We start from the raw sequence: 13,179 nt of genomic DNA, 5'->3' as shown, positions 1-13,179 counted from the left end.
GGAACGAAGCAATCCCACAGCAGCAAGAAATAAATCTATAATTAAGGCAAGCCGCTCACATGAGCAATACTTGAAAATTATGCAGACCTGTGAGCAGCATTGCCATCGGGCGTGCGGCTCCTCTCAGGCTTCCAGTAAGGAATAAAAAACCTCTGACTAACATAAAGAGGCCTCCAAATCATTCTTGGCAGAAGCATCCCAGCCTCGGATCCCCTCCCTCTATTCATTGCTAAAGCTCTCAGCCAAAGGAAAATAAAGTGTGCAGCTACCTTGCTGACCCAACCCACAGCGTGTATAGCTGGGTGCTGGCTGCCCCTTCTGCACCATTAAACACTAATATAATAGTGCATAATAGATATATGATACATTATATAAAGGTATATATTTACATTATTATTATTATTGCTATTATATATAGAAATATTTATGTATAAAAATATAAATATATATATATACATATATATATATATATGTGGGGGGCTGCATGGGCAGCTCCACACAGATGGGACCTGGTGTGATGCTGCGTTCCTGACCCCATCCAGCCGGGAGGGCAGGGGCACGGGCAGACGCAGGGATAAGCCCTCCCATCACTGCCCGCTTTGCTGGGATCATCCACACACGCTCAGTAATACCACATTTCAGTGCGGTCTGAGATCCTTCACCTTACCTAATTACTTCCAAGTTTATAAAACCATTCCACCGGTGACACTTAATGGGAAATAAGACTACGAACTGGTGAGGGAAGACTTAAGTGTTTGGAAACTATTTTAATAGCTTACTATTTAATTAAGAGCAATAGCTCTGACATTATGTCAGTGAAACTTGCCACTTATTTATTAATTAGAGGAGGAATTTCAAAGGAGGTTAAGGGAGTTAGGTGCTGGACAGCCCCGGGCTCGCTGGAAAATCCCAGGTTTGTACAGCTAATGCTTGCTCAGTGCTCAAACACGCCAAATCTGACTCCTCATTGCCTGGCACCTGAAGTAAACAGCATCAAGCACAAGCATAAAGTGGGTGTTAAATGCTGCCTGCTCAGAGCACAGGTTTGAAATGTCCTTTTTGCAGTGGTGGGAGTGATGGAAGGCATTGGAAGACCAGGGAAAGGCGACAGAGCATCACATCTACCTCTCCAGGAGTTGCTGGGCTGTCCTGGGGTGGATACACCAGGATACATGCCAAGAAGCCTGTAAATGGTTTGCTCTCCAGTGTGGGGTGTTGGGGATGCCAAAGGGCTGGCCGTGCCCTCCGCACCCGCTCCCTGCGACCAGGGCTCAGACAGACCCGGCTGTCTTTGCTGCTCCCAACCTCCAGATCCTCCCAGGGGGAGAAATCTCCATCCAATTCCACTTCCACCAAGCAGAAAGGAGGGAAAAGTCCCACTCGGTCTCATTCCCCCAAATATTGTACCTCGGTGAACTGGAAGGTGGCTGCCACATCCCCTTTTCGAGGGCAGAACAAGCTGCAGGAATGACCGCGCCAAGTATTCCGTCCACCCGACACGCTCCGGAAAGCAACACTGGGATGGCTGAGCGCCGGTTCCTCCTCTGCTGAGCACATTCCTCCCCTCCTGTTTTCATTCAGCCCAACCTTAAACTAAACCACGTCTGTTGTTTTTATCGGCAGCATGGCTCTGGGAATTACCTACGTGAGGTCAGGGGAGCTGGAGAGGGGGTTTGTGCTGCTGAAACAGCATTTAATCTCAAGAAGGAGCTGTTAAAAATATTAAAGTATAAACTAGGTGTAACACACCGTCCTGCTGCATCCCATTTGCCAGTAAAGAAGCAAAAAGATCCTGAGGTAGACTGAGATTTAAACCCAAACTCCAGGTAGGGGCTCTGCAGATAAAGCACCTCCAGTTTCCCCATGAGATCCCCGCTTGCGGCACGGGCGGCGCGGAGCAGGTTGGCTTGAGCCGGGCTTAACCCTGCGCCAAGCAGCAGCCTCATCCCAACTGTGCTTCCCAGCCTGTCTTTAATCATGATTTCTCTGCCAGCACCAAATCTGCTGAGACTTTTAACTATTTAACGTTTTTTTCCCCCCACAAGTTTTCCACAAAGAACTGAGAGAAAAATGACTTTAAAACAAGTATCTACAAGTATTAAAAATAGAATAGAATATATAGAACAGACCAGAATATATATTCTATTCTATTATAAATTTTAATCGTCTGCCTCATCTGAGCCCTTCTGCCCACCCAGCAGGAGATGTTAGCAAATGTGTTTTTGCACTGATATTTCCTACCTAAAACAAACAAACAAACAAACAAACAACTATGCCGAACTTGGGGGGTGGGGGTGGGTGGAGAAAATCCACAAATTGAGAGGTTGTATCACACAGGTGTTAATACGCAGGTAAAATCTCCATGCTTGGTAAAGATTCAAGATACCAAGCAAGAAAATCAGAAAGAAAATTACAGTTTTGAATTGAAACAGCAATTAAAAGTGCATGTAAATGGCGACAGATCTGTACAGAGGATCACTACGACGTGCCGAAGATTTCTAACATGAACACAATTAGCCTCCGAGCATGAAATTCAAGCACCTTCCCCTCCCCTCAATAAACTGCAAAAGCTCTAAAAAGGGGGGAAAAAAATTAAAATCATGTATTTCAGAAGCTGAAAATGCAGCACCCGACCCACCTTCCCACTCCGGATGCCGACCCTCGTCCTCCCCTCGCCTGCCTTGGCTGCTCGGGGGATCCGGCAGCGTCGCTCCCCGGGTGTCTGCAGCCGAGTGGAGATTGTCATTGATTTGTGTGTGGAAAGTTAAGCCTTTCTAGGAGCGGTTAGGAGAATTCACTCCCACCACTCCCTCTAAACCAAAAGTATTTGGCACAGAGCCCTCCTCGTCCACCTGTGCTGTTAAGGTCTAAACAACATGCGGGATGTGGACTGATTTTACTGGGATCTTTTAATGCTTTCTTTTTAAACAAGCCTACAAAGTTATTTGGAAAGAAAAACTTGGCAGTTTGTTGTATTTTTGTTTGTTTGGTTTTAGAATCTCTTTTTTTCTTCAAGCAGATGTATTGCATCCTTTCTTATTCTCCATTGCACATCCTTTTCGCTCCCCACGTGTGAGCCAAGCCCTTCCCTGGTGTAACTGGTGACCCCTGACCACACGAGGATTTGCCCCCACAGGGATAACTCTGTGGGTAACTTTCAGACCGATCTGTTCCGCTTCCCCTGCAAACTGTGTCCCTGTTTGGATAAGACAGGGTAAACCAGGGGGTGGGGTATAAAAACCTTCCCTTTTAAAAAGAGCCGGGTACAATTTAACTAAAAATTCAGGTTTGTGCATGAATGATCCAAGCGAGCAAGAAGATGGAGGCAAAGCATCTTCAAAGTGGGGGGCAGTTGCTTACCGAAGTCCTCAGTCACTGTCTGGTCCAGGTTACAAGACCCCAAATTAGGTGCCAAATCCAAGGAACAAGTGACTGGGAAAACCTTTCCCCAAGTGCCCAGCATGGAGCTTCAAAGCCCCCTCGCCCCCAGGTTTTGAAGCCATGCCCTGGCCACCTCAGCTGCACCCACACAGCCAATGACCCCGTCCTGCACCCACCTCCTGTTGTCCCCATCCACGAGGCTGTCCCCAGCACAGGAGCCACCCCACCGGAGCCCAGCTCAGCAGAGCGCGCCACCTCCGCGAGCAGTTCACCTGGCTCAGCCCGGCTCGCCGGCATGTGCGCAACCCCAAAGGGCTGGCCATCACGCTGAGTGATAAATAACAGGTCCCTCCTCTTCTCCTTGCTGCATGCCCTAGGGATCAGCTCATCCTTGAGGTTCTGCCCCAAATTCAGCAGCCACATCTCCAAGCATTAAGTTAAACACTGCATTTAAGAAAACACTAATTCCTTTCTGGCACAGGTATTACGACAACAAAGAAATACAGGTTTTTTTTCTCTAATACAATAAATCCAGTGACAGCAGCTGGAAACAGACTTCCATGTTACATGCTTTGCTTCTGGTTTTCTTTTAAAGAAGCACATTAAAAAAAAAACCAAACCAAAACAAACCCAACCCAAATCACAACCAAAATTGTTTATTATTTTTTAATTGTTTATTAAGGGAAACCTTTCTGAAGCATGAGGCAAAATCAAGTGTAAGATAGCCTGGGGCAACCTGGCACTCCCAGACACGGTTTGGAAGAGATCCGTGCTCAGAGCACGGTAACTTTTAAAACTTTTATTACATGTTTTCTTTGTCTGTAGGAAAAAAAAAAAAATGCTGCTTCCATCCCCACACCCAAACCACTATCTGCAACTCCTCTGACTACTGGGTTTCTAAGGAGTGTCTGGGTAAATCAGTAAATGAAGTTGGTGCAAACAATATGTCTGGCCCCAGATAAGGGTAAAGCAAAACTTGGGCAGCATCCAGCAACTGCCAAGATAGTGTGGAGAGGAACACCAATTGCCACCTGCTGCTTTCCTTGGTACTTCCACAGCCTGCATCCCCCGTGGGATAAGAGAACCCACTCAACCGCTCACCTGTACCCCGGCCAAGATCCCCAAGCACAAAGCCAAGCAACTTTTCATTTCCCATAAAAACTACATTTTTTTTCTCATCAAAACGCCTTGCCTCCATCAATCCACCAAAGCCAACGTATTGAAGAAACAATTACGTCTATCCCGCACTATCAAAGTGCATTTTTCATGGTACTGCTTCCCAAGATGGTTTTTAATCAACGTGTATGGAAATGTCCCCAGCACCACTGAGGGGCTGGAGCGTGCCCAGAGCCGAGCAGGGGGCTGGGGAAGGGGCTGGGGCACAAGTGCTGTGGGGAGCGGCTGGGGGAGCTGGGGGGTCAGCCTGGAGAGGGGGGGCTGAGGGGAGACCTTCTGGCTCCCTGCAACCCCCTGAGAGGGGCTGGAGCCAGGGGGGTCGGGCTCTTCTCCCAGGGAACAGGCGACAGGACGAGAGGGAACGGCCTCACCTTGTGCCGGGGGAGGGTTAGGTTGGGAATGAGGGAAAATCCCGTCACGGAAAGGGTGGCCAAGGCTGGCACAGGCTGCCCGGGGGGCTGGCGGCACCCGCCCTGGGGGGATTTATAACACCTGTAGCTGTGGCGCTCGGGGCCAGGGGTTAGCGGTGGCCCTGGCAGTTTTAGGTCAATGGTTGGACTCGATGATCTTAAGGGTCCTTTCCCACCTAAACAATTCTATGATTAAAAATGTCCCCAAATTCCTGCAAGCCAAACCCAATATTTTCATACAGAAGAATACTTGGGGATGGACAGTGACAACTGAAACATCTCAGTGATTCCTTTCAGTCCAAAACCACTGCAGACCAGTAAGTCACCACTGAACCCTGGAAATTATTTGCCATTATCAATGTGAAATTGGTTCCTCGTTTTTTGATCACCGCTAACAGAGGGATAAACAGGTCTCCTAGACTATAAAAGAAGAGAGGTTAAATTACTTCTAACAGGGTGTGAAATAAGAATAGCAGGAGAAGAGAAGAGAAGAAAGAGTAGTGCCAGACCCCACCTTGGTTCACAAGCACAAGGAAACACCTAGTAAAAAACATTAATAGAAAAGATTGTCATGACTGCTTATCCCGGGTCAGGAAAGCTGTAATTACACATATATTGAACTGAAAGCTTTCCAGAAGAAAGAGCACTTGAAGGATGCCTGTCCAATCAGAAAAATAAATTACCATCAAATTTAAAGGTTTTCATGGGCAAAATAAATCTTGACACATTTTTGCTTTCTACACTTTAGGGGTTTGGTGGTGTTGTTTTTTTTTTTCTTAGGAATAAACAGTGATTCATGGATTTGTGCAATCTTTTGGTTTTTTTAGGAATAAACTATGATTTGTGAATTTGTGCAATTTTTCCTTTCATACCTGAGTTTTTCAGGCTGGTTTTAAACTTTTGCTAGTTGGAGCCCAATAATCAACCTCAGTGAATCCAGCTCTCTTAGGAGCCAGAGGAAGATATTTGCCACTACAAGATGTGCTGCGCCAGTCTTATTTTTCAAAGGAAAATAATTTTCTTCTTCAAATATCCTTATTTCATTACCAAAACCTGTTGGTAAAAAAAAATATTTTTTTTTACAGGTTAATTTTGGTAAGAAATAAAACCCAGCAACATATTCCGCCCCCTCCCCTGCCCAAATCTCAGAGAAACTGCTTGCATATGGGAAACTTGGAAAAGCCTGGCAAGGTTTCCTTCAAGGTGTCTATCCCACACACCCGCACGTGTTTCCATTTGCTACGGTGCACATCCCCATTAACTTCCAACACTGCTCTCCAGGCAATAAAGTTTTGCCTAAGTGCTTCCAAATGTTGGCCTTATTTTGAAGGTGGTAGAGTAACTGGAAGGAAGAGATGGAGCCCACAGCCTTGATGCACACCTTCATCACTGGGGTACCATCACGTCAGGAGGAAGGAGGATGGGGACACAACCCATCTGGTTTAAGAAGGTCTCTGCGCTCATGGCTTAGGTAAGAGCTGCTGGGTTTTCATCTTTAAAGGTAATTGTGGACATTGGAAAAGGGTGAGCAGGTAAGCTGTGAAAGAGGTTTCCTTGCCAGTTGCCTCACGCTCCTTAGATGAGGAGCAGTTTCCAGCGAGAGGGTGAATTGCCAGTTACCCCATGACACAAACCGGGCAGATTTGCTGGTCCAGGCTGTATGTACTGGCACAGCTGCTGTCACAACACTCCTCTCAAAAAAAACAAAAAAACCCTCTAAAGCAAATCAGTGAAAACCAATGTCGATTAAGTGCTTTGCTAAAACATCTAGCCAGAGTCTCAGTGACTTCGTATTTGGAACCTTAATGGTCATAATCCAGACCGCTCCTAAGGGATCTCCAGTGCTTTGCCTAACATGGATGGTGGAACTCAGTGAGGCTCCATTGTCGTCAACAGAAATACAGTCATTTATGCTACCCAGAGATTTCCTTGAGAAATGAAAACACACTTTGATTTCTATCGAGGAACAGGGCTGGATGTATCCAAGACGATACTGTATGGGTATACAGGGTGCACAAGTACAGATACACACTGTATGTGTAGCTATATGACAGGATTTTGCTACTTCATATGGCTTCCTTCAGAGAAGGAGCTGCACCTTAATGTCCCCTCTTCCCCCAGTATATCTGCTCTGGCAGGACTGGTACCGGCTCTGGAAATGCAGCCATCTCTGAGTGAATCACAGAATCACAGAATGGTTTGGGTTGGAAGGGACCTTCAAAGCCCACCCAGTCCCACCCCCTGCCCCGGGCAGGGCCACCTCCCCCCAGCCCAGGTGGGTCCCAGCCCCAGCCTGGCCGTGGGCACTGCCGGGGACGGGGCACCCACAGCTGCTCTGGGCAGCCTGTGCCAGTGCCTTGCCGCTCTCACAGTAAGGAATTCCCTTCTTCCTAATATCCAATCTAAATCTCCCCTCTTTTAGTTTAAAACCACGACCCCTTGCCCTATTGCTACATGCCAGCCATAAAGCTGGCCCCACAGCTCCCAGTCCCTCTTGATCCACAGTTCCCAGGCTTTTTTGCTCCCCTGCAACTTCACGGTGCCACAAGGCCATGAGAATGATCCCATGTTAGCAAGAATGTGACAAAACATCTGCACAAACTTCAGATTCAAACTGTATTTTGCTTGGAAGACCTTTCCCCACTGAGTCTTACTCTTAAGTCTAATGAAAGAAGATGAAGCTGGGCAAAGCCATTGCCTCAGCAATCTCTTGCCCAGTGGAAGAGAAAGATCATCTCCCAGGGCAACAGATTAGGATGTGGAAGGCTTGGTGACATGGCACTGGAGAGGTGCTGTAAGGCTAAATGCATTACATCCCCCTCCAAAACAAAGCCGTAGCCAGCTCCTCTCGGGTAAGCGCCATTCTCAGCGCTGAAGATCAGGGAGGGGCCACGATCCTCATCTCGTCCCTGAAGCCACCAGCAAGGAGGGAATGACACCAGCTTCTGCTCCCCAGGGCACACGCTGTGTGCGCGCACATCTCCTCCTCGAACCCATGCCTATATAAATACTTGATGTATCACTTGATTACTTCATCAGATGACACGCGCCTCAAGGCAGTAGCCAGGTCACTTCACTCGGTTTTAACACTTCAGTCCTCCTTTCCTTTTCATCAGGAAAGATTTCTGAGTCTGCTTCAGCTTGTGTTTGTGCAGGGCTGGGACTGGGTCAGGGCAACTAAAAATAAAGGATCATAGGATGAACCCTAAACACAAACGGACATTAATAACAAAAGGCATGATGTGGATCACAGAGCCACTTTGCAGAGCTTGACAGGTTGGCACAGAGTTTGATTGGAGGCACCTCTCCCAGCCCAGGGCAGCTGAAGCTGGGTGAGATGAAGACCTCCAGGGATGCTCAGACCACATAGGGCTTCTGAACATTTACTTTACATGTGTCACCACCCCTGATTCCAAAAAACCTTCCCAGCACCCCAGAGTGAACTTGAGATAGGTGGTTAAAAAACTAAATGATGTAAAGACAGTCTGCTGGGAGGTGAAAAGGAGGCAAGTGGAGAGCATCTAGTGATGGCTGCAGACTTCAGCCTGACTTCCACTGCAATCACTTTAAAACTCCTTGCACAACCCACAGCCCCAGCACAATTGCTACGTGCAACTTTTGAAACGCATTCCCTGCCTCGCAATTTCTTGACAGGTTATTTTTGCTTTGCTCTTGCACAAAATGAGCCATGACTCCTTGCTGGGGTCTGCTCGCACCATCCCACCCACGGATGGGCTAAGGACAACCAAGCAAACTGCCCACTGTAACCAGCATGCCAGTCTCCAGGCACTGATAACTGTCTGCCCTGACCACTTGCTTTCATTTCCACAATCTAGGAAGTTATTCTTATCCGGGAATAAGAAATTTAGCAGAAGCTCCCTGATGTGGGTGGAAACAATCTCATTTGCTTTCAAAAGCTGTGGATCAGGCCATAGTTCCTTGCAGAATATCATATTAATAGTGAGAGGCAAATGAACCATTTTACTTCTCCTAGCTAAAAAAAAAATATATATATGCAACTGACCTGATTTACCTTCCTGATAACATATTTAAAAAATGCTCCCAGGCTGAGGACTTCGCCAGCTGAGATTTCATACGAAATGAGACTGTTTATGTCATGACCGCAAGCTTCTGAAAAATGCCCCTTTAGATGGGAAAGCTCACAAGACCCTTAGGTATAATGATCTCAGCCATATCAATAACCACATTTCGGCAGATTCATTATCTGCTTGCTGGCCTGCCCAGCCGCACCGCGAAGTGTTGCAGCAGGATGGAGTGAGAAAGGAAAACACTGAATTCAGCCATTCTTCCCGCAGAAAAATTGACATGGTGGGTCATTCTTTACCTTAGCAAAAGCCAAGCTTTTATTTCTTCTGCTTTCACGCCGTGCTCAGGAGGGAGGACCTGAGCTACACACGATATTGAACACAACCGATCAACCTCCCTGTAGTGGGTGCAGGAGTGTTTTCCTTCACAGCCTGCATCTTTGTTCCCAAGCATCCTCACCCCTCGCTGTCACAGCCTTCGAAGCAGAACATTTTTTGCCTACTCCTCATAATATTCACTCCATTATTCAAGATTTTAACACCTATGCTAACTCTATTCATGGATTTCAGGCCACACTTTATAGGAAATTTAGGCTCTAAAACAAAGGTTTATTTCATACCGGTATTTTCAAGCAACAGGCACCGCTATGATCATGTATTATGCCCTCCAGCTTCATAGAAAATAAAATACTTCACCCAGTAATTTCTGCAGTGAGGCTTTCATTCCTGCCTGCCCTCCAGCATTTAGAAACAGAGGCAATCTTGGCTGGAAGATTTCAAATCAAGGGTGTCTTGCCCTGATCCTTGGCAAGTGTTTCTAGCAGTTTATTAGCCTCAGTATAAAAAATGTGCATCTTTTTATATTTTTTTTTTTTTTTTTTGCCTGGATGTGTCTAGCTTTAGTTTCTGAGCATCTCATCAAGCCTTTTTCTGCTAAAGAAAACAGTTTGGCTCTCTTCCCAAAGTAGGGACTTGAAGGCTATGATCCTATGAGCAAGGCTGAGAGCTGTGAGCATCTCCTTTCCACAGCATCTCACTGCTGGGCTACACACCTCTGCTGGCAACCGATGTGGCTGCAGAGAGCTGGACCAGGGGTGGAGATTGCTCACAAAAAAAGCCATGGATAGGTTGTTGAGGGCTTCATAGATTAAAAGATGGACCCTGTGGTCTTTTCACACCACTGGGTCTCCTCAGCCCCCAGCTTCCCCTCTCCCCATGCCGAAGAAAGCTGGAGGGGGCTGGCAGAGCCCCATCTTCTTCGAAGGAGAAGAAAGAAAGAGGCCTTCTGCCTACCTCCTCCCAGCCTGGATGGGCTGGAGCCTGCCACGAAGGCAACATAGGAGAGAATCATAGAATCATTTAGTTGGAAAAGACCTCTGAGGTCGAGTCCAACCATTAACTCAGGACCACCAAGCTCACCACCAAACCATGTCCCTAAGTGCCTCATCTACACGTCTTTTAAATCCTTCCAGAGATGGCGACTCCACCACCTCCCTGGGCAGCCTGTGCCAGGGCTTGGCCACCCTTTTGGTGAAGAAATTTTTCCTAAGATGCAATCTAAACCTCCCCTAGTGCAACTTCAGGCCATTTCCTCTACTTATGGGCCAACATGGGGCAAAAAACCACGCCTGTTATCCATGCCCACCCTCCGTACCCCCAGACTTCATCAGACCCCACTTTCCTACACTCAACCAAGAAAAAAGCAAAATACAGCTGATCCAGGAAAAAAACACAACCACTAAACCCAAAATGTGGTCGTCCTATCTCCTATCTCAAGTTGCCCTTTGAAGAGGATGAGATTGGACTCGTAGTGGGAGAAAACGTGTTTGTATGATAAACTCTTTAGTACAGATTAAATGATGATAGCTGCATGTGGTCCTGTGGCACACTTGCTAAGGGGAGTGGTGTGAACAGGGACAACACAAGAAGAAATTCTTATCAGCCAAAAATATTAACCTAAGTCCCAAATGATACTGCCACGCTGTGGATGGGCTGTTCCATCACCCTAGAATCCTCAGGCACTGCCCCAGAGCATGTGCAGTAATTGCAGGTCAGAGCCCCTGCATCGCCTCCCACCTTGCTGAATCAGCAGCAGGGATAAGGGATAAGAAGGGATAAGAGCATCACAGAAGCAAAACTCCATTTCTGGTTCAGCCAGCGCAATCTGCACATGGGAAACTCATGTTGTCCTCATCTTGCAAGAGCTGCTCAAAGCTGGGAGCGAAACGTTGAACAAAGGGGAACTGGTGACCATGGGTTGCAGATGGAAGTAAGGCTGCCCTTTCTATAGGGCACCCAGCACCCCTATCTCACCTGTACTGGTAACACCAGTCCCAGGGCTCTGCTGCCTGCAGGAGGAGCTCCTGGAAGAGCTCTGCCCCAGCATCAAGTGCATCTGCCCTCCCTGCCCCAAGCCCTGGGATTTATTCTTGCAGAGAACTGGAGCAGGAGAGAGCTGGGGAAACAGGAGGAAAGGAAAAGAGCAAAGATAAGAAGATAGAAAGAAACAGCAACTCTCTTCTAGGTTGGTGGAGAAAGCAGTCACAAAGTGCTAAGGAGAGATGAGGACTTGTACATCCATGGATGACTAACCTAAAATTAGCACAGCAGCATGGAGGCAGAGGCATTAACAGGTATGTTAAGGTGGAGAATGTTCATGACTTAAAAATGAAGGTTTTGGAGGCAAAGATCATCCTTTGTGAAAGCTGAGGGGGCCAGTGGTTTTGGAGTTTTTGGAAGTGGCCCAACTGCTCAGCAACCCAAATGGATGGGCAACAGTGCAGCAAATTAATAACTCCTCCTTAATAAATGCAAAGCGATGCAGGGAAGGGAGAGGAATTTCTGCTCCTCAGGCACCTGCCAGGGTCCTAAACTGTGTCAAACCAAGGAAGGGACTTCCCAGCAACAGAGAGCACCTCTGCTCTGCGCACAGCCACAGCCGCAAAGCTAACAAGATGTTCAGCTGCATATGGAAAGGGACGGCAGATAATCCTGGAAATATTATAATGCCTTTGTATAAATCAGTAGCGCAGCCTCAGATGGGGAGAAAAGTAATGATGCAGAAAAGGCAAGAAGTGTTCAATCAATATTTCTGCTCCACATTTGGAAAGAAGCAGGATGAGATGCTTGTATCACATGAGGAGGATGAAGTACTTTCCAGTCCATTAGTAACCAAGGAGGTTGTTAAACAGCATCTACTAGCGATAAACAATTTTAAATCAGCAGGCCTGGATAACTTGCTCCCAAGAGCCCTCCAACAGCTGGCTGAGAAGCTCTCTGGCCCACTGATGTTAATTTTTAATAAATCTTGGAATACTGGGGAAGATCCAGCCGGCTGGAAGCATGCAAATACTGCACTGATTTGCAAAAGGGGGGCAAGCAGGATGGCTGGATGAACAGGTTGGCTTGTCTGTCATCAGTCACGGGTAAAATAATGGGAACCCTCCTGAGAGTCAACCAGAAGAGGAATTAAAGGACAGGAACACAGTTAATGCTCATTACAGAGGTTCTGTGGCAAACATACCATGTCAAACAACACTGATTTTGCTCCTTGAGGAGATTACAAGTTTGGTTAATAAAGATAATTGCCTAGAGATGATATACATAAGCTTTTGTAAGGTGTTTGATTTACTATGATGTGATGTGCTGATTAAAAAATGAGCGCTGTATTGTAAGAATGAAGCACAGGAGCAGGGGATTCAGAGCTGGTCACAACAAACAGCTGTCAGAGGGGAACTGGACTGTTTCCAGGGGGATTTCACAAGGCTCAATCCCACCCCCCAATATTCAGCGTTTTCTTATCTAGAAGCAAATATAACATCGTTGCTGATAAATCAGCTATGTGCTACACAAACAGGAGAGGCCAAGCCATCTGAGCAAAGCGGAGATGATGGCAGCCAAGCATCTGGCTGGGGTCATCACTCCACCTCAGAGGATAAGAAGAAGGGAGCAGTCAGTGAAAAACAGAAGCGGGATGCTCAGAATCGATGCAGAATCTGGGAGGTGACACCGTGGCAGGTGGTGGTAGGGACCACATCCCCGCAGAAAGTTGTGGATGCCTGCCCTGGCAGGAGGACAGAAGGTTGGATCTTATGCACACCCCAACATCTCCAAGGAAAAGCCCTTGGAGTGGGTATCAGGAGGTAAATCGGAGCCTGGGATGAGAG

General features: G+C 47.1%; 1 protein-coding gene across 2 annotated transcripts in view; it reads right to left on the bottom strand.

Annotated features, from left to right (window-relative positions):
* ZBTB7C (zinc finger and BTB domain containing 7C) overlaps positions 1-13,179 on the bottom strand; it is a 164,213-nt gene that overhangs the window by 47,137 nt on the left and 103,897 nt on the right. Inside the window, exon 4 of one of the 2 annotated variants that reach the window (XM_055698880.1) lies at positions 2,639-2,722. The exons of the other annotated variant lie outside the window; for it this stretch is intronic. The gene's annotated coding sequence lies outside the window, so the exon portion shown is untranslated. The remainder of the gene's footprint in view (positions 1-2,638; positions 2,723-13,179) is intronic. 2 annotated transcript variants of the gene reach the window in all.

Source organism: Falco cherrug, chromosome Z (genome assembly GCF_023634085.1).
Source record: "Falco cherrug isolate bFalChe1 chromosome Z, bFalChe1.pri, whole genome shotgun sequence".
Taxonomy (NCBI): Eukaryota; Metazoa; Chordata; class Aves; order Falconiformes; family Falconidae; genus Falco; species Falco cherrug.
This window is presented reverse-complemented; position numbering and strand designations above follow the sequence as displayed.